The 4,593-nt window shown below is 40.8% G+C and overlaps 1 long non-coding RNA gene across 1 annotated transcript in view; it reads left to right on the top strand.

Moving 5' to 3' along the window:
• The window catches only part of LOC122546679, a 4,019-nt gene extending 3,800 nt beyond the window's left edge, over nucleotides 1–219 (top strand). The window contains exon 3 of the long non-coding RNA XR_006310789.1: nucleotides 146–219. This is a non-coding gene — a long non-coding RNA (uncharacterized LOC122546679). The remainder of the gene's footprint in view (nucleotides 1–145) is intronic.
• Nucleotides 220–4,593: the final 4,374 nt, after the last annotated feature.

The raw sequence follows: 4,593 nt of genomic DNA on the forward strand, positions 1-4,593 counted from the left end.
TTGATTAAAGTTGTTGAACAGGTTGTGAGAAGTGTCGCCAAGAGTTATGCAGGTTTGCATATATCTCTTATCCGCTAATGTTAGTGTCCAAGTTGAATTTGATTGTAACGAGACCTGTTAACATCCATTGGTGGATCTTCAACAGAAACTACATCAGACCAGAGTGATATTGAGATCAGGATCCATGCATTGAAGGACGAACTTAAGAAGCGCAAGTCCTTAGTGGACAAGCTGAAGAAAGAACAGGAGGAACGTCAACAGGAGCGGTTGAAAGCCCAGGAGGCCAGCCTCACCAAACAGCTAAAGGTGAGATTGAACCTTCCACTGCCCTGCAGATTTCAGCTGGGGATGGTTGGAACATGAGACCTTGCAGAGGTTGAGTTCAGAGCATTTCTCATGTTTCATACTGCATTCTCAAAACCAAATCAGCATCCATCTCCTTTAACTAAAAATTATTGGAGGCTGTTGACTTTTATTCTTGCCATCTTAAGGAAAAGTTTTTATATTCTTCCAAACATTCATTCAAACTTTTTATCCCAAATTCCTCTTCATATCTTCATCTCATTCGACTTTCAAGAGCTTCCTTTTTCCAATGGTGTCTTGGATATTCTGTCCTTATACTTTCTTCTTCCTGAGCAATGTCCCAGTATTCTTTATTAAAACAGCTTTGGGACCAATTACTTGCTAAATGCTGCATAATAGACAATAGACAACAGGTGTAGGAGTAGCTGAAACTTTATTGCTGGAACAGCACAGCAGGTCAGGCAGCATCCAGGGAACAGAAGATTCGACGTTTCGGGCACAGGCCCTTCTTCAGGAGTAGGCCATTCTGCCTTTCAGGCCAGCACCACCATTCATTATGATCATGGCTGATCATCCTCAATCAGTATCCTGTTCCTGCCTTATCCCCATAACCATTGATTCCACTATCCTTAAGAGCTCTATCCAACTCTTTCTTGAAAGTATCCAGAGGCTTGGCTTCCACAGCCTTCTGGGGCAGAACATTTCATACACCCACCACTCTCTGAGTGAAGAAGTTTCTCCTCAACTCTGTTCTAAGTGGCCTACCCCTTATTTTTAAACTGTGTCCTCTGGTCCGGGACTCACCCATCAGTGGAAACATGCTTCCTGCCTCCAGAGTGTGCAATCCTTTAATAATCTTATATGTCTCAAACACGTCCCCTCTCAGCCTTCTAAACTCAAGCGTATACAAGCCCAGTCGCTCCAATCTTTCAGCCTAAGATAGTTCAGCCATTCTGGGAATTGACCTTGTGAACCTATGCTGCACTCCCTCAATAGCCAAAATGTCTTTCCTCAAATTTGGAGACCAAAACTGTGCACAATATTCCATGTGCGGTCTCACCAGGGCCCTGTACAGCTGCAGAAGGACCTCTTTGCTTCTATTCTCAATTCCTCTTGTTATGAAGGCCAGCATGCCATTAGCTTTCTTCACTACCTGCTGTACCCGCATGCTTGCTTTCATTGACTGATGTACAAGAACACCTAGATCTCGTTGTACTGTCCCTTTACCTAACTTGACTCCACTTAGGTAGTTATCTGCCTTCCTGTTCTTGCCGCCAAAGTGGATAACCACATATTTATCCAGATTAAACTGCATCTGCCACGCATCCGTCCACTCACCTAGCCTGTCCAGGTCACCCTGTATTCTCCTCACATCCACCTCACATTTCACACTGCCACCCAGCTTTGTGTCATCAGCAAATTTGCTCATATTACTTTTAATACCTTCATCTGTATCATTAATAATTCCAGAGTATATTAAATTCCCACATTTTAACATAATTATTGGATTGTCATTGTTTCCGTAACAATATGTCAAAATACAACTCCACTTTATTTGGGCACATTTTGCAGGTCAATATTTTCAGAAAGTACCCTTAGTGTTTCCCTTTCCCAAGGACCATTTCCCAAAAGACTGTTGTGAGGAATATCTTGATAAATTGTTAAATGTATTTGTGGGTGATAAAATTGAGCTCTGGGGAATGTACTTAAAATTTCTGGTGTCTCAGTGTTTTCTACCTTGCCCATCAATTCTCAAAATATGTGTAAGTACGCCTGATTATTTCTCAAGGTTTGGTGACCATTTCCACTGTGTAATTATTAAGTTTAGAACTGAAGGATTGCTATTGAAATTCAAAACTTTTCCTCCTGCACTTTTCTGTCCTTACCTAAAAGGGAGGAAGTGTTTTCAAAGATGTTCTTTTAAACTAAGTTTTTAATCATGTTTTTCAATCTCTTGCAAAATCAGTTCACATACAATTTTTCCAGCAAAGTCCCGAGCCTGAATGACCATCTGATTAGAAGAACAGAAGGGTTTATGGTTTTCACATATTAACATTGATTGGACAAGCAGCTCTTTTGATGAAAGTGCTTGACAAGTTCTCATGCTGTCCATTCCTTTCTAAGCATTCAATGCAGGAAGTCACTGAAATAGGTGCTTGGGTCAGTTTGATTTGACACAGCAACATCCTGACCAAACACATGCTCTTCTGATTTGTCAATATATGTGTTTCCCTATAAAGTGCAGGAATAAAAAGGGGTGCAGCAGTCAACTGAAGGTGATCTGATTTTGGAAAGCTGAAGCTCAGAACGTTCAGTCTGAAATCATTCATTCCCCGAAGTACACAACAGTGAGTAGATTCTCCATACTTATACTGTGAACCAGGAAAGATTTGAACAGTCTGTATCAATTTCCTAAAATGGCCATTACTTTCTCCATGGTAACTCGTAACAAGCCATATTTCTTGTGATTGCATAGTTTGAAGAATATTCACTGGTTTCATCCCAATGTATCTGACCCGAAACTGTTCAAAAGCTGTATTCTCCCCATCCTCCACATTCCATGATAGTCAGCAGTGGGATCTCTCCCTTTGTGAGCCTCATGAAATATTGCTCAGTGTGATGTGTTCTTTTCATAACAAATGTATTTTTAAAGCTCAGGAAGACCACTTGGGATACTTTGCAACTTTGTAAAGATGACTTTTTCCACCATCTTGATCAAGTCAACTATTTTTAAAAATTGAAAAGGAGTTAAAGCATTTCTCCTGACTCCATTAACTGAATCGTGTATTGAGTTTGAGTACTCAGCCTGATAAAATATACTGTTTAATGTCACTCCATGTGGAAACCTTAACTTTCATTAAATGGCTGAGAATTAATTGGAAATGAATTCCAGCCTGTGTCCAACTCGTCAGACATGCTCTGAGATATAAAAAGAAGGTTATTGTTTGTTTGTCTCCCCGTTTTCATGCTTTGATTTCACAGTTTTGTTCCTGACCTTCAGTTTCTAGATTGATGAGATTTTTAGATTAAATTACTTACAGTGTGGAAACAGGCCCTTCGGCCCAACAAGTCCACACCAACCCACCGAAGCGCAACCCACCCGTACTCCTACATTTACCCCTCACCTAACACTACGGGCAATTTAGCATGGCCAATTCACCTGACCTGCACATCTTTGGACTGTGGGAGGAAACCGGAGCACCCGGAGGAAACCCACGCAGACACGGGGAGAATGTGCAAACTCCACACAGTCAGTCGCCTGAGGCCAAAGTACACAGACCAATAGTCTGTGTATTTTGCAACAGGGTAGCCCAGTGTTTGGCACAAGTGGGCAGGAAGAATTGGCCAAACGCCTGGCAGAGTTGGAATTGAGTCATGAGGCACTCGATGACCTGGTGGATAACCAAGATTCATTTGATGAGGACTTTGGGCTGAGCTGTAGCAAAGTGCAGCAGCCAGTACAGAGGTCCCGTCTCCAAAGGATGTGCCTCTGAAAATCCAAAGGGAACCTTACTTTTCTGTAGCTTCTGATGCTTTAGAGGTTGAGAAGATGGTTCATGCAGTGGCTGAGGAAGTTGAAGGAACTTGGCCACGATCCAGGAGATCTACAAATACCCCCAGACTATCTTGAGATTAATAAATGGAAAGATGTAGAGAGTGTGAGCAAAAGAGTTTTTTTGTGAGGTGAGCTTCAGCTTTTGCGTTTGAACACAAAATTCTTTTTTCTCAATTGAGCAAGAAAGGTATGAGTTAATAGTACTCCACAGCAGCTCTGATTGATGATAAGTATAACAGAGCATGTTAAAAACATTATCTCGATCCTGATGACAGCTTTGAATTCAATTTCCCATAAAGCCCCTTTCTCCTCCACTGTTTGTACTCTCCCATTGTTAATTTATCATCATCAACCTCCTCCGCATCCTGTTATTCACTAAATCCCATCTATCACCACTTTGCCAACTCTGAGAATCTATAGTTTCTGTTTCTAATTACAAAATATATGTTGTCTCTTCCAGTCACTCATTTTTTTGAATTCTTCTGTATCATCTGTCTTTCCATTGGTTGATAATACAACATATAATTATTAATCATCTTCTTAAAACACTCCAGAATCTTGATCTTCCACAGGTCACTCCATAATTTTCAGATGAAGAAAGCCTTAAAGATTGCACTTTTCAGTCTGAATTTGTGCTGTGTTGAGGTACCCAAAATTGACCAAAATATTCTAAGATCTTATGCAACTTAATGGCTTAAATCATTTGTGTGCAGTTGGAAGTGTCAGTTTTTTTT

This window comes from Chiloscyllium plagiosum, unplaced genomic scaffold (genome assembly GCF_004010195.1).
Source record: "Chiloscyllium plagiosum isolate BGI_BamShark_2017 unplaced genomic scaffold, ASM401019v2 scaf_87369, whole genome shotgun sequence".
NCBI lineage: Eukaryota > Metazoa > Chordata > Chondrichthyes > Orectolobiformes > Hemiscylliidae > Chiloscyllium > Chiloscyllium plagiosum.